We start from the raw sequence: 27,457 nt of genomic DNA on the forward strand, positions 1-27,457 counted from the left end.
TCATTACACACTCAGTAAATGTATTGACATAGTATCTTAGACTTTCTTTGTGATGTGAATAAATTCAGCTGTGCTATGATAAGACACATAAATTTAAATGACAATCTACGCCAAGACCATTATGCCAAGTTCCAGGGAAATAAAGAACAGATGAATGATGCTTTTTCTTCTAATGAATCTTATCATAATTTCTGAGTTGGAAGCATAATGAAAAGATCAATTCCAATATTTCTAACACCCGCATTTTGCTGATTAAAGCTTTACATTCAAAATTAACATTTGGAAACTTAGTGCAGTTTTTTTTTTTTTATTCCCTCTCTTGGAGTTGAGGACTGTCAGAAGTGATAAGCAGTCTGGTCATGGACATGAAGGAGCAAAACAGTAGATTGAAATGTCACCTGGAGAAATCTATTTCTAGACCCTTCTTAAGCAGTTGGCAGCCAAATGGGGGGAGAGGGGGAGGGAATGCTGGAATGGTGTTTTATATGCAGAATCCAAATAGAGTCCCCAACATCTCTGCAGGGCATTGGTTTCAGCCCCTCACCCCCACCTGTGGTTACCAAAATCCAAGGATGCTCAAGTCCCTTATATACATGGTGTAGTATTTGCATATAACCTACACACATCCTCTCTTATGCTTTAAATCATCTCTTGATTACTTATAATACCTAATGCAGTGTAAGTGCTATGGAAATTGTTGCCAGTGTGACATTGAAGTTTTGCTTTTTGGAACCTTCGGGAATTTTTTCTAATATTTTCCACCCGGGTTGGTTGAATCCATGGATGCAGAACATGTAGGTACAGACGGCTGACTGTACTCTGAAATGCAACAAATATCTCCACAGGGGGATTAGTGTAAAAGTTTCAAATTATTTGATCATTCAAATGAACCAAAGGTGACTTGGCAAGCTCTCAGTTGATAGAAGGGTCCTTTGTCTGGTCTGCAGAACACTCCAAGCAGACTAACACATATGGGCCATGGCAAGATGATTTTTAGGATCACGACATCCACCATGGTTACGGACAACATTGCAAAATGGATGAACTTTGCTTTTAGTGCCTTCACACATTGTATAATTCGCTCTCTTCCAGTTCTTCCCCTACTCAAGAGGTGTCCCCCAGCCTAAAATTATGTCTTTCCCATTCTCCAGCCCAAAAGCCAATGTACTGGCCTCTGCCAGATGACAAGTAAGTCACAGATTGACTCTCAGTCCTCCCAATAAATTTTTTTTTAATTGGAGTATAATTGCTTTGCAATGTTGGTTAGTTTCTGTTGTACAGCGAAGTGAATCAGCTATATGTAGAACTATACCCCCTCCCTCTTGGACATCCCTCCCACCACTCCCCCATCCCACCCATCTAGGTGATCACAGAGCACCAAGCTGTGCTCCCTGTGCTACATTGCAGGTTCCCACTAGCTATCTGTTTTATACGTGGTAGTGTATTTATGTCAAACCTAATCTTCCAATTCATCCCACCCTCCCCTCCACCCATGTCCACATGTCTCTTCTCTACGTCTGTGTCTCTATTCCTGCCTTGCAAATAGGTTCATCTGTACCATTTTTCTAGATTCCACATATATGCGTTAATATACGATATTTGTTTTTCTCTTTCTGACTTACTTCACTCTGTATGACAGTCTCTAAGTCCATCCACCTCACTACAAATGACCCAATTTCGTTCCTTTTTATTGCTGAGTAATATTCCATTGTATATATGTACCACATCTTCCTTATCCGTTCATCTGTTAATGGACATTTAGGTTGTTTCCATGTCCTAGGTATTGTAAATAGTGCTGCAATGAACATTAAGGTACATGTGTCTTTTTGAATTATGGTTTTCTCAGGGTATATGCCCAGTAGGGGGATTGCTGGGTCATATGGTAATTCTATTTGTAGTTTTTTAAGGAATCTCCATACTGTTCTCCATAGTGGCTGTATCAATTTACATTCCCACAACAGTGCAAGAGGGTTCCCTTTTCTCCATACCCTCTCCAGCATTTGTTGTTTCTAGATTTTCTGATGATGCCCATTCTAACTGGTGTGAGGTGATACCTCACTGTAGTTTTGATTTGCATTTCTCTAATAATTAGTGATGTTGAGCAGCTTTTCACGTGCTTCTTGGCCATCTGTATGTCTTCTTTGGAGAAATGTCTATTTAGGTCTTCCACTCATTTTTTGATTGGGTTGTTTGTTTTTTTTGATATTAAACTGCATGAGCTGTTTGTATATTTTGCAAATATTTTCTCCCATCTGAGGGTTGTCTTTTCATCTTGTTTATGATTTCCTTTGCTGTGCAAAATCTTTACAGTTTCATTAGGTCCCATTTGTTTATTTTTGTTTTTATTTTTATTACTCTAGGAGGTGGGTCAAAAAAGATCTTGCTGTGATTTATGTCAAAGGGTGTTTTTCTTATGTTTTCCTCTAAGACTTTTATAGTGTCCAGTCTTACATTTAAGTATTTTTATTTTTCACTAAGAATTTAACTGGTAAATCAGCCCCTTGCTAATGTTCTCAATTGACTACTTTTTCACATTCACTAGATAACTACAAAATGTCCATGTATGTAATACAGTCACTGAAAAGAAAAAGTTGGACAAAATTATATAAAGTTTGATATATAATAGCTAATATTAAAATACTTGTACATATTCCATTTGTCTTTATATAAATCATTATTTATGTGTATGCACATTACAAATATATATAAAATGTACAGTGTGTGACATTAGGAAGCATTTATAAAATCGCTAAAATTTCAGCTAGGCTGATTCATCTGCAAAATGATAGGGAAGAACTGCCTGAGTGTTGAGAAAGAACTTGAAAAAACTGATTGTATCAAAATTACTTGTAAAAAGTTGAGAGTTTAATTTTAAAATCATGAAAGGTAAGAAAATGACTTTTAAAATGACTTGATCATTTTAACTGAAGAAAGATGAGGTTTTAAATTAACTTGCTTTTTATGCCGTGACATTTCAATTTCTCTGTGTTTGGAACGGTTTCCTCCTTGCCTTGCTGGCCTGCCGTGTTGTAATTCACTTTATTATCACCTGCCTTAATGACACCAGCCCACACGCTTATCTTCTAAATCACACTTATTAGATCCCTGATGGGTAATAAGAATGAACACAGACTGAAGACAGGTCCTAGACTTTGAGATTGCCATCACAATGTTTTTAATAGCACCAACCTTTCAATTTACCATTGAAACAGAAAAGCAATTCACCAATGACTTGCTTTTTGCTTTGGATTTTACTTATCTGTCTGCCCTTAACCACAAATATTTGTAGTTTAAAAAAAAAAACAAAACTTTTTTTCTCTAGCAACTAAATAGTTCATGCTCACTGGGAAAAAAAATGTGAAAAAATTGAAAAAGCCAACGTAAGCTAATTGCCAAGAAATTACCATGTTGAGTACATTTGGGTATCTTATTGTATTGGGGGTTTTTTTCCAACTAATGTCATTAAAGGCTCCCTAAAAATATGATTTTGGTAACTGTAGACCATTAACTGTTCTCTTGCCATGAACATCTACATTAATTAATTTCTATAATAATGGCATGAGAAACAGTTTTGTTCATTAACCATTAGCTGTGTATCTACTTTTTAAAGGATGCATTTCCAGAAGTGACTGTAAAGATTCTTAATGTTCCTCTAGGAATAAAGGAAAGCCCATTTCTTCCAGGCTTGTATGAGAACGTTTCATAGTTCTTTTTGCTAAATAGACCTTCTAAGGCAGTGCTGTCCAAAAGAACTTTCAGTGATGACAAAAATATTCCATATCTGCACTGTCTAATATGCTCCCCACTAGCCACATGTGGCTACTGAACACTTGAAATGTGGCTAGTGAGAACGAGAACTGAATGTTAAATTTTAATTAATTTAATGTTGTGTTTAATTTCTGCTATACAGCAAAGTGACTCAGTTATACATACATATACATTCTTTTTCATATTCTTTTCCATTATGGTTTATCACAGGATATTGCATATAGTTCCCTGTGCTATACAGTAGGACCTTGTTGCTTATCCATCCTATATATAATAGTTTGCATCTGCTAATCCCAAACTCCCAATCCTTCCCTCCCCCGCCCCGCCTTCCAAGAATTTAAAATAGCTACAAGTGGCTAGTGGTGGCCATATTGGACAGCATAATGGGAAAATGCAGAATATACTGATATTGTCCCTGGAATTTACCAAATAGGATTTTTTAAATTTTGCTTTAAGTGCAAAATCCACATTTTCTCTCATCACTGGCATTGAAACCTTAATGTTTTAGCCACAGCACCTCTCCTTTGCCCCTTATTTAGTTTAACAATAGGCTTTGATAAATGGCAGTATACACATGATATCCACCAAGCTAGACAACTTGTATCTTTACAGAAGTTGTGTGATTTTAATTACCACAAAGGAACTACAGACACTTCAGAAATTCTGTTTGAGGAAGACCAATTATGTTTTTCAGAAGTAGCTTGAGGTGTAATAAAAATATGACATGATTCAGAACACCAGAGAGGTTTGGAAGACAAATTAGCCCAGAGTGTTGCTAAGTGTTCCATGTTCTAGAAAAGGAAGCACAAAAATCAGCTCACTTTATGGTTCTTACTTCATATCTGAAAAAAATTAAATGAAATTTTGGCTCCTTTTTGGGACGAAACTTACCAAGTTACACATTTTCAGGAAGAATTTCCTCTGAGCTATGATCTTACCTAATTCAGACTTATTTCAGTCCCATCACCCACTTCTTCACTATTGACTCAGCCAACACCAGCAAATAGCTCAGAATCATCGTACATGCTCCCATTTTGAATACTCTTCCTGCCTCCTACCATTTTTGTCTTCAACAAGATGATTTCTACTCATTTTCCGAATCCCTATAAAGTCAGAAGTTAGTATCATTCATTGCACTCCTTACTTCTTATTCAATACCTGTCTTCTCCTCTATACTAAAAACTGCTTGAGGTTGGGTACCGTGGATTGCGTTGTCTGCTCGTTGCTGTAACTGCAGTGCCAGATAGATAGATAGATAGATAGATATAGATAGATAGATAGATATAGATAGATAGATAGATAGAGTTATATATATGTGTGTGTGTGTGTGTGTATTTGGATAGGGATAGATATAGTCAGTGCTCCATAAATATTTCATGAATGCATGAGTGAATTTAATCTTCACAACTGCCATGTGAAGAATGTATTCTCATTCCCACTGTGGACGAGGAAACTGAGGCTCAGAGAGTACAACACTTGCTCTGGGTCTCATGGCTGAGAGGTGAGAGAAGTGGGATTTGAACCCAGGTCTCTAACCCCAAGTCTGGAGTTCTTTCATTACCTGAGAGCTGCCCTCTCATTCTCCTTCTCTAGGCTGGCTTTGAACATTCATCTCTATTTCCCTAGCCAAAGAGATACGTGCGCTATGGAAGCAATTCCAATAGGGACAGGGTTGCAAAGAAAATAGCTGCTGCCACAGAAGAGATAAATGCAAGAATGAAGCTGCCTCTAGGGCTAAATGCTCTTCTCATTATATGGTGAATTACCATGCTCTCTCCAGTCTGAAAAAATAAGGCCACAGACTTCAGCTCTGTTTCTTTATAATAGATATTACAGCTCAATTTAACCACCTTAAAAAAAAATCCACGTGGAATACTGTGAAACTTTTGTAATTAGCATAAAGCTACTGTCCCATGGATTCAGCTTTAATTAACCAAATTACATTGCTCTTCATACAGTCATCCTTCGATATCCATGGGGGATTGGTTTCCAGATTCCTCACGGATACCAAACTCGAGGATGCGCAAGTCCCTTATATAGAGTGGCATAGTATTTGCATGTAACCTACACGCATCCTCCCGTATACTTTAAATCATCTCTAGATGACTTATAATACCTGATACAATGTACCTCAATGTAAATAGTTATAAATACAATGTAAATGTTATGTATGTAGTTGCTGGGCATGTGGCAAATTCAGGTTTTGCTTTTTAAAACTTTCTGGAAATGTTTTTTCAAATACTTTCAATCCATGGTTGGTTGAATCCGTGGGTGCAGAACCTGAAGACTCAGACGGATGACTGTAAAAACACTTATTTCACCAAATTAGAATAAGAATGGATTTTAGATACATACTTTTCCTGCCCTCTCTTTTTTCAGATGTAGGAAGTGAGGTTCAGAGAAGTGAAAAGATGTGCCCAAGACACACAGCACTAGGGCTAGAACAAAACGATCATGCTTCTCTGCCTGGTGGTCCATCCACTCTTCCAGTGATCTTCAGACACCAGGCTGCAGAGGGGTGCCCACCTACGACACAGCTCCTATCCATCCAGAAACATGAGAATGCTCTCAGTACACGGAGCTTTATGTTATAATTACCACAATTTTTAATTCGTTATTTGTTCATTTGTTTGTTTTCTACCTGTCACCCTCACTAAAATATTAGCTTCACATGTCAAGGAGCATGGCAATCTAGTGACAGTTCTTCCTTTCACACCTGGCAAACTCTCACCAGTGCTTCAAAATTCGGCTCAAGGGACTTTCCTGGTGGTGCAGTGGTTAAGAATCCGCCTACCAATGCAGGGGGCACGGGTTCAAGCCCTGGTCTGGGAAGATCCCACACGCCGCGGAGCAACTAAGCCCGTGCGCCACAACTACTGAGCCTGCGCTCTAGAGCCCGCAAGCCACAACTACTGAGCCCACGAGCCACAACTACTGAAGCCCGCGTGCCTAGAGCCCGTGCTCCGCAGCAAGAGAAGCCACTGCAATGAGAAGCCTGCACACCGCAACGAAGAGTAGCCCCCGCTCACCACAACTAGAGAAAGGCCGCGAGCAGCAACGAAGACCCAAAGCAGCCAAAAATAAATAAATAAATTAATTAATTAAAAAAAAAATTCTGCTCAAGTGTCTCCCCCTGAGGGAAGCCTTCCCTGATCTCACCAACCAGAGCAAGTACTACCTCCATGCTCCATCTATGGTAACTTCTATCTGATGAATAAATGAGACTTACATGCTCTTTTTTTCCCTTTCATTCTAAAGACTTTATTTATAATACATGTTTTAGTTTGCCAGGGCTGCTGTAACAAAATACCACAAACTTGGTGGCTTACAACAACAGAAATTTATTCTCTCACAGTTCTGAAGGCTAGAAGTCTGAAGTCAAGGTGTTGGCAGGGCCATGCTTCCTCTAAGCCTCTATCGAGGACCCTTCCTTGCCTCGTCCAGCTTCTGGTAGTCTCAGGCGCTCCTTGGCTTGTGGTAGTATTTCTCTACTCTCTGCCTCTGCCTCCACATGGCTGTGTTCCCTGTGTGTCTTTCTCTCCTCTTCTTCTAGGACACCAGTCATATTGGATGAAGGTCACACTGTACTCTAGCATAACCTCATACTAAATAATTACATCTGCAACGACTCTATTACCAAATGAGGTCACATTCTGAGGTAGCAGGAGCTGAACATATCTTTTTGAGGTACACAATTCAACCCATAATAATAGATATCAAAAAAATGTTTACTTGGGCTTCCCTGGTGACGCAGTGGTTGAGAGTCCGCCTGCCGATGCAGGGGACGCGGGTTTGTGCCCCGGTCCGGGAAGATCCCACATGCCGCAGAGCGGTTGGGCCCATGAGCCATGGCCGCTGAGCCTGCGCGTCTGGAGCCTGTGCTCCGCGGTGGGAGAGGTCACAACGGTGAGAGGCCCGCATACCGCAAAAAAAAAAAAAAAAATGTTTACTCAAGTGTGCTGTCCTAACTCAAAGTGAGCTGAGCCATGTAACCAATACCCAGATCAAGAAACAACATGACCAGCACCCCAAACTCCTCTCACTCTCCCTTCCATCGCTTGCCTCCCCCATCACCAGTAACCACTCTCCTGCCTAACAAAATGGATTAGCTTTTTTCATCATAATTCACACACCGTAACATTTATCTTTTAAAGTATACAACTCAGTAGCTTGTAATATATTCCCAAAATTGTGAAACCATCACCACTATCTGATTCCAGAACATTTTCATCACTCTAAAAGAAACCCCACACCCATTAGCAGTCATTCCTATCACCTACCCTATTTATCCCCACCCCTGATAACCATGAATCTACTTTCTGTCTCTATTTATTTACCTCTTCTAGATGTTCATATCAATGGAATCATGCAGTATATGTCTGGCTTCTTTCATTAGGTATAATATTTTCAAGATTCATCCATGTTGTAGCATGTATCAGTACTTCATTTCTTTCTAGGACAATAATATTCTATTGTATGGATATACCACATTTTGTTTATCCATTCTTCAGTTGACAGACACTTGGGTTGTTTCCATTTTTTTAGCTCTTATGAATAATGCTGCTATGAACATTCCTGTATATGTTTTGTGTGGATATATGTTTTCACTTCTCTTGGGTGTGTACTTATATGTTTTTGTACCCTAATCATCCAGCACAGTTCAAGGCTTATGGTGGATAATATCAATTGATTGATTGCAAGTTAAAAGCAACCCTAGCCTCTGAAAAGGCTCTCTTACATCAGGGAATAATGTGGACACTTGAGAGAATTGTAGCTCTCCTTTGTTTGATTCCCATTGTCTCTTTACATTCATCCTTCCAGATAGTTAATAGTCATCTGCTTTTCCACATCAGTGTTAGTGCAGGAAGCAGCCCGCTGCTCATGTGCTCAGAAAATGTCATCTGGGGTCACAGTGAAAGAGCATGTGCTTAAAATAACAAAGTAAAATATTTGGGAAGCTGTTGATTTGAAAAAAAAAAATTGCAGGAAACAAAGCATATACCCATCATTTTTCCCTGGTGAGGGCATCAAAGAAGTATAGTGTTAGCGAAATCCCCTGGACTCTGCTCTGTACACCTGACAACTATGTGGACATAGTAATAGAGGAATGCTTCCAACTCTCTCTCTCTCTCTTTACATTTTTTGTTTTGAAAGAGTGGATCCTTAGTTAAACAGGTAGGCAGATAGATAGATAAATTCTTTTGAATGGATGTATAGTATACAAGACATAAAGATTAATAAAATGGATATATGTGTACCTACGAACCAGCTTAAGAAACAGAATATTATCAAAACTGTTGAAATCTTTCTACCTTCCCCAATGAATCCACCATGCTGAATTTTGCAATAATTTCGTGATAATTTTACTACATTTGTATGTATCTCTAAACAGTATATTTAGTTTTGTACCTCTTTGAATTTTATATAAACAGTATCCTATTGCTTGTATTCTTCTGCCACTTGCTTTTTGACTCAATATTATGTTTGTAAGATTAATCCATATTGATACATTTTGCTTTAGTTTACTCATCTTCAGTACTCCATTTTATGTAATTACTACAAATTATTTGTCCTTTATGATGTCAGACACTTGGATTCTTGGCATTTTTTGCTGTTACAAACAATGTTGCTATGAACATTCTTGTGCACATCTCTGGAATGTGCATTTTTCTAAGATGTACATGGAAACGCACATACAACAGGAATGTAACTGCTGGGCCCTGAGGTATTTTCATCTTTATAAGATAACGGTACATTATTTTCCAAAGTGGTTATACTAGTTTGTGCCACTAGTGTGTTAGGAGTTCCCACGAACTCTCGACATTGTCAACGTCTTAATTTTGCCAGTCTGATGGCTATAAAATAGTAACAATATCAGCTAGTCATTGCCACATACTATCTCAAAATTTAGTGTCTTAAAACAATACCCATTTATTATTTCTCACTAGTCAAGGTTAAGCTGGTTGGCTCTGCTGATCTGGGCCATGCTCAGTTGATCTCACCTGGGCTTGCTCATGGCCTGCGGACAACTGTCAGGTCATCAGTGCATTGGCTGGACTAAAATGGCCTCATGATTCAGCTCTGTTCCATGGGTCTCTCACCCTCCAATAGCAAAATTTAGACTTGTCCTCATGGATAAGACAAACAAACAAGAGAAAGAGCAGAAACACACAAGTGCTTATATAAGCTCTGCTTGCAATAGGTTTGCTATTGTCAGGTTGGACATGGTCAAGTCCAGATTCAGTAAGGGAAGGCAGTGCCAAAGAGTGTATACACCGGGAGGCATGAAAACTTGGGACCATTGGTACACCCAGTCCTTCTAAGTGGTTTTAATTTGTATTTCCTTGATTAGTATGGTGGTTAAATATCTTTTCATATGTTTATTGGCCATTTGTGTTTTCTCTTCTGAAATGCGTCTTCATGTCTTTTGTTCATTTTTATACCAAGATTTTGTCTTTTTATTCATTCAGAAGAGATTATTATTATTATAAATGTTAACCCTCTATCAAGTATATGTGTGTTTCAACTCTTCTTCCAGTTTCTATCCTTCTTTTTACTTTTTTCTTTACTACAATCCATAATTTTTTTCTTGTGTTTCTGGTGTATATGTATTTTTTTATACCTTATTTATGACATCTTTCTATATTCCAAATATTTGGATACTTTCTTATATTCACTTCTAATATTTTTAAAGTTTTGCTTTTCACATTTTGGTCCTTAATATATCAGGAATTGATTTTTGTATCTGATATGAAATAGGGATCCAACTTTCACTTTTCCCCATATGGAAAAACTCCATATCCTAGCACCATTTATGGAGTACACTCTCCTTTGCCCATTGATCTGACTTACCTCAACTATCATATATCAAGTTTCCATCTGTGTATTATCTGTACCTGGGCTTTCTGTTCTGTTCCACTCATCTCTTTGTCAATCTCCATGCCAGCATTATACTCTCTTATAAATTGTAGCTTTACATTAAGTTTTAGTATCTATTATAGCAAGTTTCCACACTTTGCTCTTCTTATTCTTGGCAATTTGCTTTTTCATTTAAGTTTTAGAATCCAGTCGTCAAGGTTCATGAAAAGCCTATTGGAATTTGGATTGAAATTGGGGTTTCCCATAGATCAGATTTGGGGAAATACCATATTATGTCTTCCTTGCCATTAACATGGTATAATACTACATTTATTTAGGCCTTATTTTGTGTTTTTCAATAAATTTTTATAATTTTCTTTCTAAAGTTTTTGCCCACATTTGTTAGATTTTTTCATAGTTACCTTAATTTTCTTTCTGTGGCTATTGCAAATTCTTTTTTTTTTAAGTATGATTTTTTTTTAACTGTCGCTAGTGTATGAAAATATAACTGATTTTTATAGTTCCTTGTGAGTTTTTGGTGCTTTTTGTTTGTGTGCAGATAATCATATTATGATTATAGTTTTGATATGGTTTTGGTTTTTTCTTTCTAATTCTTATACTTTTAAACTTTTGTCTTATTATTCTGGCTACAACCTCAAGTACAATGTTGAATAGACTATAAGTGGTGTTAGTGGCATCTTTATTTTGATACTGATTTTAAAGGGAATGCTCCTAACATTTTATTCTTATGTCTTTCTTCTTTTCTTCATGACATCACTGCTCCAATGGGTTGGCTCAGAACCCTGAGAAATATGCAGCAGCCTCAACTGTAAAATATTTCTTTCTATTTAAAAATGGAATCAGTTTGCTGATTTTTTTTAGTATTTTTACAACTGCAAAGCACAGTTATTTTCTAATCTTCATTAATTGGTTTCTAAATTTATTAGACACGATTCTCACTTCACTTCAGAGTTTCATGCTCTTTTCTCCCTTATTTTGCCTCATCAATTATCTAACGTATCAAGGTTCAATTGTTTGCATAGCTCTTGTTTTTTCAAACAAACTTTCTCAGTATTTGTACACTTCCTTTCCTCTATCTGGTTGAATATAATAGTATGAAATTAGTGTTTTTCAAACATTTAAATTGTTTACTAAGTAATTAAAGGGAGGAGGAACTAATTAATATTTATTAATTGCCTTCTATATATGCTTTACATATTTTAACTGTAATACATATTTACTATATTATTGTGCTATAATATATATTATAAAATATCCATTTTAAACCACACAAGAATAACTTCTTAAGGTAGTTATTGTTCTATATTTTATTGACTCTAAAATGTATCTTTGTTCATATTTTAACATCTCTGAATTCAGGATGCATCTTAAAACCCACGTGATAAGAAAGCATATTATTATATTTAATTGTCTGCTTTTTAAATTTCTTAATTGTGCGTAAAATAATGGTGCATCTTATAGCTAATGACGTCTTTGATTCAATGGAATACAGTGTGTACCAGTTTACAGATGAGAAACCCTGGCCTCAGAAATGTCAGGTAATTTACCCAAAGTACTCAGGTAGCAAATGACATGAACCCAAGTCTATCTTACACCAAAAGAGTGCCCAAAGTATATGGTAATTAGAACATGCTCATTAACTGTTAGTTTCAACAATAGCAATTGCCAACTACCTTGCTAATCGCTTTCATACCTATTATCTAGTCTAATGATAGACATGGTCTTTGATAAACATACATTTTTAATATGAAGCTCAATTTAATAATTTATATCAAATGAGGTGATGGTAAGATTCCAAGGGCAGACTCTGGCATCCAACTTCGTTGGTTAAATTCTGCATCTCCACACCCTCCTATGCCTCCTATATTTCTTAGAATAGAGAAAATGATAATATCTCACTGACAGAGCTGTCATGGGAGTCGAATGGGTTAACACTGTACAACACTTAGAAAACTGTCTCACACATAGGGCTCAATAAGTATTAGCCATTTTTCAATTCGTCCCTGATTAGAGCTTACACTTTCTTTTGATGTCAAGGTTTTTCTGAGCCTGCTATTTAGTAACTAGAGAGTAAATACAATAACTCTATTATGTTGTCACTTTAAGCAAAGCGAGAAGTTAAAGGAAATAGCTTATTTTCTTTGTCGCATGCCGTAACTAATTCAGGACTGAAATCGTTCTGAATTGGCGAAGGATGGTTATCTTGGAAAGCACCATCTTACCTCTCACCTCTTACCTATATTGACAGGAAACCTGAAAAATGAACTAGCACAGTCCTGAATTGCCTCTTCCCTCCTCCAGTGAGTCAATTAACTTGAATTATCTAGTAGTTCACATGAGGAAAGGAACAACTGCAAAAAGCTGGCAGGCTCCCAAATGCCTGGTGGCACAGTTGACATAAAAATATAGGTGTTCATATATAATGAGATTATTGGGGTCACAAAGTTTCCTAGGATATGCTCTGGCTAGCAAATGGCTCTGTTCTCCACTCTGTCTGCAGGCTTGCCTCTTGCAGGGATTTGTTGATTTTAGTAAAGAAACATTACAGTCACTGTTCTTAGAGTTGACTTCCGTCCATTAGCTCACTTTATCCTCACAATAATCTGGTGAAGCACGTGGAACTGGTAGTTTTATATTCATATCTTACAGACCCATTCGCTGTTAGGCTTAAGATTGTGTAGTTATTCATATTCAGCCCTAAAAGTAGGACCCACTTTTAGGGCCAATTGGACTAGAACCAGGTGGTTCCTCTTTTCCTTATCCTATTTTTCTACCTGGAGATCAAATCAAACCTAACCAAATAACAACAATAATAACAGCAAAAATATAAAACAAAGCAGAAACGCTTTGAGTCTGTACCTAACTTCAGTCAGATGTATTTAAGAAGCTTCCTTCTCCTTTATGACATCTTACAAGATCATATAGGAACTTAAGAAAGTTTACTTTCCATGGGTTGTTTGTTCTGGAGGAGTGGAAGGAAAATACAGATAGGTAAACAGGCTTCCAGAGGAAGACTCAGCTCTGAGGTGGTCCCAGCCTGATCAGAATAGTTTCAGCAGGAATACAGGTTCACTCTAAATGTTCGGGTGCCAAGACAGTCAGGATGAGACACAAAAGCATGAACTTTGGAGTCAGACCTTGAGTAAGTGTTTAACTTCTCTGTGCTTCAATTTTCTCTCCTATAAAAGCTAAGGCCCATAACACCACGCATACCTACCATGTAGGATTAAGTACAATAATGTAACTTTAAAACAGGCAAAGTGGACTTCCCTGGCGATCCAGTGGTTAAAGCTCCACGCTTCCACTGCAGAGAGTGCAGGTTCAATCACTGGTCAGTGAACTAAGATCCTGCACATTACACAGACAAAAAAAAACAGGCAAAACTTTCTTTTTTTTAATTTTTATTTTATATTGGAGTGTAGTTGGTTTACAATGCTGTGTTAGTTTCAGGTGTACAGCAAAGTGATTCAGTTATACATACACATGCAACTATTCTTTTTCAAATTCTTTTCCCATTTAGGTTATTACAGAATATTGAGCAGAGTTCCCTGTGCTGTACAGTAGGTCCTTGTTGGTTATCTATTTTACATATAGTAGTGTGTATATATCAATCCCAAACTCCCAATTTATCCCTCCCCCACACCTTTCCCCTTTGGTAACAATAAGTTTGTTTTCTAAGTCTGTGAGTCTGTTTCTGTTTTGTAAATAAATTCATTTGCATTTTTTTTAGATTCCACATACAAGCGATGTCATATGATATTTGTCTTTCTCTGTCTGACTTACTTCACTTAGTATGATAATCTCCAGGGCCATCCATGTTGCTGCAAATGGCATTATTTCATTCTTTTTTATGGCTGAGTAATACTCCATCATATATATGTACCACATCGTCTTTATCCATTCATCTGTCAATGGACATTTAGGTTGCTTCCATGTCTTGGCTATTGTAAACAGCGCTGCGATGAATATTGGGGTGCATGCCTTTTAAACCATGTTTTTCTCCGGATATATGCCCACGAGTGGGATTGCTAGATCATATGGTAGCTTTATTTTTGTTTTTTTTAAGGTATCTCCATACTGTTCTCCATAGTGGCTATACCAGTTTACATTCCCACCAACAGTGTAAGAAGTTTACCTTTTCTCCACACACAAAGAATTACTCATAAAATGAAAGATGGAGATAACCAACAAGGACCTACTGTATAGCACAGGGAACTATATGCAATATTTTATAATAACCTATAAGGGAAAAGACTCTGAATATATATATATAACTGAATATATATATAACTGAATATAAAATATATATATATAATTGAATCACTTTGCTGTACTCCTGAAACTAACACAACATTGTAAATCAACTATACTTCAATTTTTTTTAATGTATTAAAAAAAGAAAAAGAAAAGGTGGGTACATTGGACTTCCTTAAAATCAAGAGATTTTATTAACTGTAAGATACTATTAGCAGTGTGAAAAGGAAAGCGTGGCAGATCATATTTTCCAGAATGTCTGTAATAATATTCCCCATCTCATATGTTCATTCAGAACTTTGCCACCGTTCCATCAAAAGGGACAGTTTCTGTCCCTCCCTTGAATCTGGATGGACCTTTGTGACTATTTTGACTAATGCAATATGGCAGAAGCAATGCTATGGGACTTCCACTTTTTATGTTTTTTTCCATAAAAAACCATAGTTTCCACCTGTCTAGGGACATTCACCCTTGGAACCCAGCCACCATGCTGTAGAGAAATATAAGCCATATGATGAAGCCCATTTGGGTAGGAACAAAAGCCTCCACCCCTCAACCCAGCTAACAGGCAGCATCAACTTGCCAGCCATGTGAGTGAGTCACCCAAGAGTAAATGTTCCTGCCCACTGTTGAGCTGCCCCAGCTGATGCTGGGTGCGGGGGGAGGGAGGTGCAGAGAAGCCTTTCCTGTTGAATCTTGTCCAAATTGCAGTTGCATAAACGAAATAAATGAGTGTTGTCATTTTCAACTACAAAGTTTTAGGGTAGTTTGTTACACAGCAATAGATAACTAGAAAAGTCTGGTACATAGAAGTGAGCTGCTGCCATAACAAAACGTAAAATATGTGACAGCACCTTTGGGAGGAGGAATTGGGCAGAAGCTGGATGGGCCTTGAAGCTGTTGTGAAATATGAGGGCCTTGAGTATGCAGTTGGTGAGAGCTTAAAGCAAGTGAGGAAAATGTTTGGAAAGCTGGGAGCAAAGGAACCCTATGATATAGTGATGGAAAATTTAACAACACTGTAACCTGGTTACCTGGAAAATAGAAAATCTACTTAACGAAGTAGGTGACATAGCTGAGGAAATTTCCAGGCAGAGTGTTGTGCATGTCACGTGGCTTCTTCTCACTGCCTACAGTAAAATGGGTGAGGAGAGAGATAAACTAAGTAAGGAGAGAAATAAACTGGTAATTATAAATGACTTGGGACTTACTGGGTTCAAAAATGAAATTATTTCTCGTTCCCAGACTCTCCAGTTGGAAAATAAAAATGTTAAAATTAAGAAATGGCTTCAGGCAGAGATCACATCCAGGGCATGATCATGAAAAAATGGTCTAAAGATGAAACTGAGGGAGTGTCATGAAGTGTCTTTGTTAAGACCTTATGGTAGTATGTCATAGACCCTTGCAAACTGACAAATAGCCCTTAATGATGAGGATCTTAAGTAATAGGGCTTCTCAGAAATTCAGTTTGTTTACAGGGAGTTCGGTTTTACTGGGAGCCTGACTCTTACAGCAGATTTACAGAGAGCCAATGATAGGCAAGGGCTTGTTTTGAAATGACTTGGAGGTATGGTTTTGCATAATGTTTGGACTCTAAAACGATTTGTAAGAAATCCATAAAGTTTTTTAAAGGAATTGTAGCAGCTTGGACTAAAATGAACCAAGACAGTACACAATAAAAAGAGGTTTAGGGACCTTCAAACATCTATGGACAGGAAGAAGGCTGAGAAAACTACTCAGCTGTAAACACAGGCTACATTTATTGCAGGAGGAAGGATAATCCAGAGGGTGGAACTGAGAGCCCAGAGGTTGGAACAAAGAGCCACAGAGATTCATTCCCAGGAAGTAGGACTGAGCCCCACATGTACCCAGCTAGAATTCAGACCAGCGACAATTGTGTGCCTCCAATTTCTCCCCTTTTTGACCAAGAGGGTTTAATGCAACTAGCCTATGACTGTTGCATTGTTGTATGTTGGGAATATGCAGGGCAGGTAACTTTCGTTCACAAGTCTTCAGATGGGGATGGGGGTGGAGGGGGCTGGTATTCCAGGAACTGTACCTGAGGAGCCTTATCCACATCTGGACCAGATTAAGATGATGAGCTCGTCTTATAGACTTCAGGCTTCAGATATTGTCATGAGATGAGATGTTGGGGGATCTTTGGGAAGGAAGGAAGTAGTATATTTTGCTTATGAGAGGAATGTGAATTGTGCCAGATGGCAAACTGCAATAGATTACATTTTCCAAAAATAGCCACAACAATATTTTCAGCCCCATGTGTTCTTCCAAATAATTGCCTCTCCCCCAATCAAGAGGTGGAGTCTGTTTTCTCTCTTAAAACTGGGTGGGCCTTTGTGACTGCCTTGATTAATATTGAATGGTGTAAGTTATGCTATGTCACTTCTGAGGCTAGACTATAAAAAGTGATTCAACTTCTACCTGGATCATTCTCTTGGGACATGTGCCTTTTGGAACTCTGAGCCAGCCACCATGTAGGAAGTCCTGAAGCCCTACACTAAAGACACCAGGAGACAAAACTACATCAAGTTATAGAGAGACACCTGAGGAGCTCCAGCTATTCCAGTCTCCAGCTGTTTGAGCCCAGATATCAGACATGTAAATGATCGAGATCTCAGATAATTCCAGTCCTGGTCACCATCTGAAAGCAACCTTACAAGACACCCAAAGTGAGAACTTCCAGCTGAGCCTAGTAAACTCGCAGAATCATGAGAGAGAATATTTACATGATTATTGCTGTTTTGAAGCACTAAGTTTTCATATGATTTGTTATGTAATAATAGATAACCAACACAGCAAGCCAGAATTCAGTAAGAAAAAGACAACATTAAAAAAAATATATGATGACACAAACAGATGGAGAGATATACCATGTTCTTGGATTGGAAGAATCAATATTGTGAAAATGACTATACTACCCAAAGCAATCTACAGATTCAATGCAATCCCTATCAAATTACCAATGGCATTTTTTACAGAACTAGAACAAAAAATCTTAAAATTTGTATGGAGACACAAAAGACCCCAAATAGCCAAAGCAGTCTTGAGGGAAAAAAACAGAGTTGGAGGAATCAGACTCCCTGACTTCAGACTATACTACAAAGCTATAGTAATCAAGACAATATGGTACTGGCACAAAAACAGAAATATAGATCAATGGAACAAGCTAGAAAGCCCAGAGATAAACCCACACACCTATGGTCAACTAGTCTATGACAAAAGAGGCAAGGATATACAATGGAGAAAAGACAGTCTCTTCAATAAGTGGTGCTGGGAAAACTGAGCAGTGGGTAGGAATCTGCCTGCCAATGCAGGGGTCACAGGTTCAATCCCTGGTCTGGGAAGATCCCACATACCGCGGAGCAACTAGGCCCGCGTGCTGCAATTGCTGAACCTGTGCTCTAGAGCCCACAAGACACAACTACTGAAGCCCACACGCCTAGAGCCTGTGCTCTGCATCAAGAGAGGCCACCACAATTGGAAGCCCATGCACTGCAGTGAAGAATAGCCCCTGCTCTCTGCAACTAGGGGAAGGCCGTGTGCAGCAACGAAGACCCAACACAGCCAAAAATAAATAAATTAATTAATTTTTTAAAAATGGATTAAAGACTTAAATGTAAGACTGGACACTATAAAACTCTTAGAGGAAAACATAGGAAGAACACTCTTTGGCATAAATCACAGCAAGATCTTTTTTGACCCACCTCCTAGAGTAATGGAAATAAAAACAAAAATAAACAAATGGGACCTAATGAAACACAAAAGCTTTTGCACAGCAAAGGAAGCTATAAACAAGACGAAAAGACAACCCTTAGAATGGGAGAAAATATTTGCAAACGAATCAACAAAGGATTAATCTCGAAAATATATAAACAGCTCATGCAGCTCAATATTAAAAAAACACAGCCCAATCAAAAAATGAGCAGAAGACCTAAATAGACATCTCTCCAAAGAAGACATACAGATGGACAAGAGGCACATGAAAAGCTGCTCAACATCACTAGTTATGAGAGAAATGCAAACCAAAGCTACAATGAGGTATCACCTCACACTGGTCAGAATGGGCATCATCAGAAAATGTACAAACAACAAATGCTGGAGAGGGTGTGGAGAAAAGGGAACCCTCTTGCACTGTTGGTGAGAACGTAAGTTGATACAGCCTCTATGGAGAACAGTGTGGAGGTTCCTTAAAAAACTAAAAATAGAATTACCATATGACCCAGCAATCCCACTACTGGGCATATACCCCGAGAAAACCATAATTCAAAAAGACACATGCGGGCTTCCCTGGTGGCGCAGTGGTTGAGAGTCTGCCTGCCGATGCAGGGGACACGGGTTCGTGCCCCAGTCTGGGAAGATCCCACATGCCGCGGAGCGGCTGGGCCCGTGAGCCATGGCTGCTGAGCCTGCGCGTCTGGAGCCTGTGCTCCGCAACGGGAGAGGCCACAACAGTGAGAGGCCTGCTTACCGCAAAAAAAAAAAAAAAAAAAAAGACACATGCACCCCAGTGTTCACTGCAGCACTATTTACAATAGCCAGGTCATGGAAGCAACCTAACTGCCTATCAACAGACGAATGGATAAAGAAGATGTGGTACATATATACAATGGAATATTACTCAGCCATAAAAAGGAACGAAATTGGGTCATTTGTAGAGACGTGGATGGACCTAGAGACTGTCATACAGAGTGAAGTAAGTCAGAAAGAGAAAAACAAATATCGTATATTAACGTATATATGTGGAATCTAGAAAAATGGTACAGATGAACCATCTGAAGAAGCAGCCTGACCACTTTGTCTTCTGAGATCCAGGTTTGATAAAGCTCCCAGGCAAATCTTTCTTTACTCCCAAGTGAACTATCCATATAGAGGTCCCAGGAAGAGTAAATATAAAATAGAGTTCTGGGACATCCCTGGTGGTGCAGTGGTTAAGAATCCGTCTGCCAATGGAGGGGACATGGGTTCGATCCCTGGTCCAGGAAGATCCCACGTGCCATGGAGCAAGTAAGCCCGTGCACCACAACTACTGAGCCTGCGCTCTAGAGCCCGTAAGCCACAACTGCTGAGCCCGCATGCCACAACTACTGAGCCCACATGCTGCAACTACTGAAGCCCGCACACCTAGAGCCCGTGCTCTGCAACAAGAGAAGCCACCACAATGAGAAGCCCGTGCACTCCAACAAAGAGTAGCCGCCGCTCGCCACAACTAGAGAAAGCCCGCGCGCAACAACGAAGACCCAACACAGCCGAACTAAAAATAAAATTTTAATAATAAATAATAAAATAGAGTTCTGTTTAACAACCCCAGGGCTGGAACTAAGGTGATAAAAAGGCCACAATAAATGTAATATCTGTTAATCCAGGGACTTCTCCAGGGTTACCCTTCCTCAGAAAACAAACAACTCTACATGAATTGGTGTATGTTACAGGGAATGTGGCAAATTAACTGCCTAAATAGATAATCTGCAAATGAAATTTGTGTTTTTAAGACTGGAGAAAGTCTTAAACACAGATGGACTAGTTTGAAGAGTTTCTTTGTCATAGTTCAGAAGGAAGCTATGATTACCAGAGCAGCCATCAACAACAGAAAGGAACTTATGGCCACATGGACCAGAGGAAATTTACCAGTTCCTCGAGTGAGAATGGGATTAAGGTAGTTGACATGCTTGCCAACTGCCAGTTTCTGTAGGAAATGTTTATCATTTAACCTATATGTTTGGTCTTCCCAGTGAACCACCTCACTAAAGCTCTGATGTCCTCAACATGATGATCAACAACTACATTTGACTGTAAACTAAATTCTCCTTAGCAAATCCCAGTTCCCTAATTTTTTAAGACAAGGGCAGTCTATCAAAAAATTATAATGTCAAAGGAACCTGAAAAGATGAACACAAAATATTCAAAATCCCAAAATCTACTGAACAGCAATCAAACCTTGTTCCTCAAGCATGTTCCTTGGTTGCATTCGCTCTCCTACCATACTCAGTTTAGGGAGATGTTCTTAAATGCTTTCATTCTGACTCAGTGTGTGGTTTCCAAACAAATTCCAGAACAACTCCTAAAGTAAAAACTTTATATGGAAGAAGCTCTTAAATCTAACCTTAGTCGGAGACACAACATTCAAAAGCCTGTAGGATTCCAGGAGACTCTATTAAGCTCAATTATAATCGCCATAAAAATTACAAAGTAAAGAAATAGGCTCAGCATACAGGCGCTTAACAAGCTGAGAGGCAAAATGGATGCCTACCAAGAGGACACAAAAAAGCAAAGCTCGGGGAAAAGATACCCCTTGAATTCTAGGTTCCCCACTGCCCAATTATCTCCTGACGTTAGATGCCGCTTACACGGGCCTGAGTGCACCTCAGATGTGGTGATGTTTGCACAGATTCGCCCACTCGGCCTTCTGATTCTTCTGGGTTAAACAACAAATAGTCACTTGAAAAAGAGCCAGGAATGCCCAGGGTGACCAGGAGGCAGCAGTGTCAAATGCCCATGACCTTGGCCGCATCCTCATTATCTCCTACCCACAGTGAGTTCAGTAGGCAGAGAGGGAGACACCTCAACTCTTTGAATAAACCACAGCAGGAAGACCCTTTAATGGTTAACTAGCTAGTGCATAAGCCAGTGATGCCTGCCAGGGAAAAGAAAAAACAATAGAGTGAATGACCTTCTTCTTAAGAGAACCATTGTATATAAATGTATGTGAGTGTGCATTTGCACAGTGATAGCGCTGTGCTTTTAAAGTCTTCAGTGTCTTCAAGATACCTTCGTTTTAAGAAACAAATACACAGTTTTACTTGGTGCTCACCTTACAGTAAAGGCTGAACAGTCTGGACCCGCCTCGTCATTCTTTGCACTTGCACACAAATCTCTACAGGTCACCTGTGTTTCCCGGCCTCCCATTATTGTGACCTCAGAAGAATACAGGCGCCCTCAGCTGAAGGCAGAGAAGGAGTCAGAGCAGTAGCCAGGAGGCTTGAGGATGCAGGGGCAGATGAGGAGCTCACCAGTGGCCATCACAACCAGAGCAAGGGCAGAAGCTGCCCCAGGGGGCAGAAGCTCTAAGACGGGAGGAGGCCGGCACAGGCTTGGAACAGACCTACCCAAGCATCACTATGAGCGGAGGAGAATTAGGGACCAGATGTAAAATCTTCAAATCCCAAATTCATACATTACCCACCTCAAGAAATTCTAGTAATTTATCACTCTTCCTACGACTGCATTACTCATGTAGTAAATAACAGATTTGGGGAGGTTTTATGGTATTCATGCATTCCTTTCTTGAAAGACTCATCAGCGATTTCTTGATGAGAGGAGTATCAAGAATTTGGGGCCATGTTTTAAAACTGCCACAGTAACTTTTGATATTAACTCATAGCTCTGAGCTGCCTGTAAGAAGTGTGACTACCCTGAGGTTGCCATGCTCTGAGGAAGCCAAGCCATGTGCAGAGGCTGTACGTAAGCTCTGCAGTGAACAGTCCTAGCTGGGCCCATTCTTCAGCCATCTCAGGTCCAGGCACTGGATACTTGAGCGAAGAGGCCATCATGAAAGTGGATCCTCCGGCCCCAGCGATTCCAGCCTCCCCCCATTCGATTTAGCACCCACCCACCCCCAATTTGAGTCGCTCTGAGACCCCAGACATCATAGAGGAGAGAACAGTTGTTTCTGCTTTGCCCTTTTTGAATTTTTGGTCCACAGAATCCAGAAAGTTGTTGTTTTAACACCGATAGTTTGGTGTCGTTTGTTACTCGGCAACAGATAATGAGCCACTGCTCTGTACCAAGCACTTATTCTGTACCAATGTTCTGCATGTGTTCTCTAAGCCTTACAATGCTCTCAGGGGAGGAGTATTATATAGATGAGAAAACTGAGGCTTAGAGAAGCAAAGAACTTATTACAGATCACACCTCTGGAAGTGATGGTGGTAGGGTTAAGTCCCATATCATTCAGATCTGAAGCTGAAGCTCTCACTCACTCCAGGGCCACAGGATATCCTTCTGACCCGAAGGGAGAGAGAGGTGGAGAAGGGTGGTGACCCTGAATTCTTCCCAAACGTGTGTTGATCCTTCCACCTTAATAAATATTATCACTAAGTGCTTCGTTCTCTTGAACATTTCTCTTCTTAATTCTAAATCTTCCCAAGGATGAGAGATGCTTACCCACTAAGAAATGTCTCCATGTTCTTCATAATTTGAAAGGAAAGAGTGACTACCTTTTTTTTTTTTTTTTTTTTTTGCGGTACGCGGGCCTCTCACTGTTGTGGCCTCTCCCGTTGCGGAGCACAGGCTCCAGACGCACAGGCCCAGCAGCCATGGCTCACAGGCCCAGCCACTCCGCGGCATGTGGGATCTTCCCGGACCGGGGCACGAACCCGTGCCCCCTGCATCGGCAGGCAGACTCTCAACCACTGCGCCACCAGGGAAGCCCAAGAGTGACTACCTTTTCATACAATTTTTGAAGTTGTTGTCTTTGCTTTGCTCAAGATTGTCAAAGACCCGACTGGTCAGCTGCCTGGGATTTTGTTGGTGACCCAGACAGGACATACTCACTCTCTTTCTCTCCCTCAGTCTTTTTCTGGTTTTGTTTGTTTGTCCTTACATTCTGAGCCCATTTGAAGTTTCTGGGCCATAACTCTTCAACTTCAAGGAAAGAAGGTGTTACATGGCCCACTTGACTGGATTCAGTTTATACATCACCTCATCCTTCTGCCCACTCCCGAAAGTTTGCAGCCCCTGCTCACCCTGGTCGCTGCAATCACAGCCAAAAACGTGATGAAGGAAAAAATGATTTCTTCTGTTAAACACCTCTATGTAAATGAACAAACATTTTGAACAAACACCTACATGCATATCAATATTTGAAGTCTTTGATGGGAAAAATAAGCTGCTTCCTTTTTGTTAATATAGCCAATATGGGTTAGATGGTAACAGCATTACTTCTTGAGGATGAGTTAAACTGCTTCTATATTTTGTCTTACTAACACGCATAGCAGAGAAACCAGTGTCACAGAAGTATGTTGACAGAAATGGAATAGAGATGTCAAAGCCATTTTAGTAAGCTCAAGATACGTATTAACTCTTACCCAAAATAATTCATCTCAGTGCTTCATTAGCCAGTGTTAATAAGTTATTCTGTAAAATTTTAGCTAAATTTATATTATCTTTGGATGAAACACTAGTTCACAGATCAGCATCGTTGCCAACGGCGTTGTGAGCAACACACTCCTTGAAGCAGTTAATCACACTCAGATGATCTGCACCAGTAGGCTTTCGACACAATAAAGGAAAATTTGCATTAATAAACTAATTCCAACTAGTGCCACCACTCCCTACAGTTAATTAAAACTGAAGTGACAATATGGAAAAACATCTGGTGTAGTGTGACATGCAGAAATAATACCAAGGGCAAGCTGAGTCCTGAAAATATTTCTTCATACTTTAACTATTGATAGGGTTTTGGCTTGTTAGACAGTTAATCCAGTTATTATATAATTAAAATAATATTATATTCTAAAATATAATGCAACAGGAAGGAACCTGTCTTTAAAACTGACAAAACTTTCTTATCAACCGATGGTGGGTACCATATTCTCCAGTTAACTTATTTTTGAAATATACATTAGCTTCTCATGTATCAGTGGTTATATGTTTGAACAAAGGTGTTTTGCAGTATGGCATCTGAACTAGAGTCCAAAATGTGGTTGTTAAAATCTCCTCCCCTGCTTTCCCTTGTTTACTCCATTTTAGCCATGTTGGTCCCCTTTGCACTTCCTGTGCTCTCCTGGCTCTAGGCACTTTCAATTCCCTCTATCTGGAACTCTCTTGCCACCGGTTCTTGAAGACGTAGCTTCCTTCGCATCCTCAGATTCCATTCCAATGTCCTCCTCTGGGAGGACTTCATTCCACACTCAGTCCAAAGGATGGCTCTCTCCCTCTCACATCTCTCTCTCAAGCCTCTGCAAAGCATTTCTCATTACTTATGTTTTCAGTGCCTGTCTAGATCTTCTAGAAGGGGACTCCATTTAGAGAGCGACGTGGTTTTTCTTGTCCACTGCTATGTCACCCATACACATCAGAGGGCCTTGACCCATGGTTGGTGCTTAATGGTTACTTGCTGAATGAATGAAAGGTGGATGAAGCCTGCAGCATAAGTCCAGATTCTGTTCCTTAAGCATGAGTTGGGCTCTGTGCTCAGGGCTGCAAGAGATAGAGATGTGTGGCACAGTCTCTGCTCACTGTTTACAGTCGACTGGAGACATGATACATATACAAACCACTATAAGTCACATCAGAGTAAGGTAGGTGCCACAAGAAAGCCATAAATTAGTCTCATGACTCAGAAGAGAAAGAAATCCCTTTTGGTTTAATAGAGAATGTGGTATTCGTGCTGAGCTTTGGCAAACGGGCACAGTTTGGATGAGGGGAGATTCTTACAGGCAAGGCAAGAATGCCAGTGCCTCCTTCACCTTAGTCTACAAACCTGGGTCCTTATATGGAGCCAAGCCCAGGGACTTGTTAACATAAGGGCTTAGGGGTCTGTAGGAATAAAGGAGCCGTCTGAACCTTGAGGCTCAATTTCTCTGAGACTGTTTTAGCACTAAATATACCTTCACCGGAAGTACACTGAGATAAACAACGAGCAGACAGTTGCTCAGCTAGTTTCTGAGCAGTCTTGCAAAGTTCCAGTTATGCAAGATGAATACATTCTAGAGATCTTGTTGTATGACATAGCGCCTATAGTTAATAATATGGTATTGTGCACTTTAAAATGTGTTAAGAGGATAGATTTCATGTCAAGACTTCTTAACACACACACACACACACACACACACACACACACACACACACACTCAAACCCAGAAAAGAAAACAAGGAATTTTTTGGAGGTAATAGATAGGTTTAGTACCTTGATTTTGGTGATGGCATGATGGGTGTTTGCCTATGTCCAAACTCATCACAATGTATACATTAAATATGTGAAGTTATTTGTATGTCGGTTATACCTCAATAAAGCTTTTTAAAAGATAAATAAATCAATATAAAGTATCTGAATTTGATGTAAGGAAGAAATGAGAAGATTCTCAAGAACGAACAGTTTTGAGAGAGATGATTTCTCGTGCTAATGAGCTACATGAATCAGGAAGAACTGGGGGCAGTACCTGAGATAGCCATAGTTTAGATATTTCATTAAAAATTCAGTAGGAGAAAATTCCTTCAGGTTAAATTAGAAATTTTAATTATTCACATAACCTGCTAATGGGAAATTCTAAATTAAAGTTTTAGGTGTATGAACCCAATTTAAATAATCCAAACTACTTTCATTATCTTTAGCCTACATTTGATGGGTATTTTTTCAAAATAATATACATGTGAATCTGGCCCTAAAGTTTAAAAGCACTTCACGTACATCATTTGTTAAGCAAAACAATTGTATGAGGGAGGTAGCTAAATCAGAAATTACCTGAGTTTTAGAGCAATAAAAACAAAAGCCTTTAGCAGCCAAGTTACTGAGAGTTATAGGCTATTGAGTCTCAAATCTGGAACGTGAATTCTGTTCAGAAGTGTTGTCTCTGTATCTCTTATAGATGTGGGTACAGTGAGGGAAATGAACTTTAGAAGGCAGAGGGCAGAGGGCACTCATATGCCACGAACTTAGAAAACCTGTGTCTGGCAACCCCTGAACTATATATAGTCCTCTACCAGTTACTTACCAGCACCACCGGATTTTCTCTGCTGTGTCAGTTCTTAGGGTGCTTCCACATCACGCAGCAGCAGGAGTCATTGTGGCCAGAGGTCCAGGCCCAGTGAAACAATCTTCAAGCCCCAGGATCCCACCTAGACCTGATATTTCTGGTTGCCTACCCCATAATTCATTCTCCGCTTACTCCTTACTAATAGAAACACTGATCTTTATCTTGGCGTATAGATGCCTGGGGAATAACCAATACATTTCTGCATTCCTTGCAGCTAGGTGAGCCAATATGAATAAGTTTTAGCCAATGAGATATATACAGAAAGGCCTGACAAATTTTAGGAAGCCTCCTTAAAGGATAGCTGGTTCTCCCTTTACTCTTTCTTATCTCTATCTCACTGCCTGGAACGATGCTGTGACCGATGGTGTTATAGTTTCCATCTTGGACCATGAGGTTGAGGGTCCCACATCCTCAGGATGATAGAATGGAGAACTAAAAGTCTCCTGGCAGATCCTTAGCAACTTAGTGAAGCCACCATCCCAACCCTAGACCACTTAACTCTGGATCTTGTTTTCAAGTAAGAAAAATAAACTTCTACCTTGTGTGAGGACTGCCTTTTTTTTTTTTTTTTTTTTTTGGTAACACACAGAACCCAACTGAATCCTAACAAATATGCCAACTCTGGAAAGAAACCTAGGATTAGAGTCACCAGTGGAAAGGACAGGAAATGTGGGAAGTAAGGGGAGAACACACCCCTTGTACCACTGTTGTACCCTTCTCAATCTCATCATCTCACTAGTTTCCCACAGCCTGTGAACACCACTTGAACAAACTAAGCAGACTTA

The sequence above is a fragment of the Leucopleurus acutus genome (assembly GCF_964270905.1).
Source record: "Leucopleurus acutus genome assembly, chromosome: 4".
Classification (NCBI taxonomy): Eukaryota; Metazoa; Chordata; class Mammalia; order Artiodactyla; family Delphinidae; genus Leucopleurus; species Leucopleurus acutus.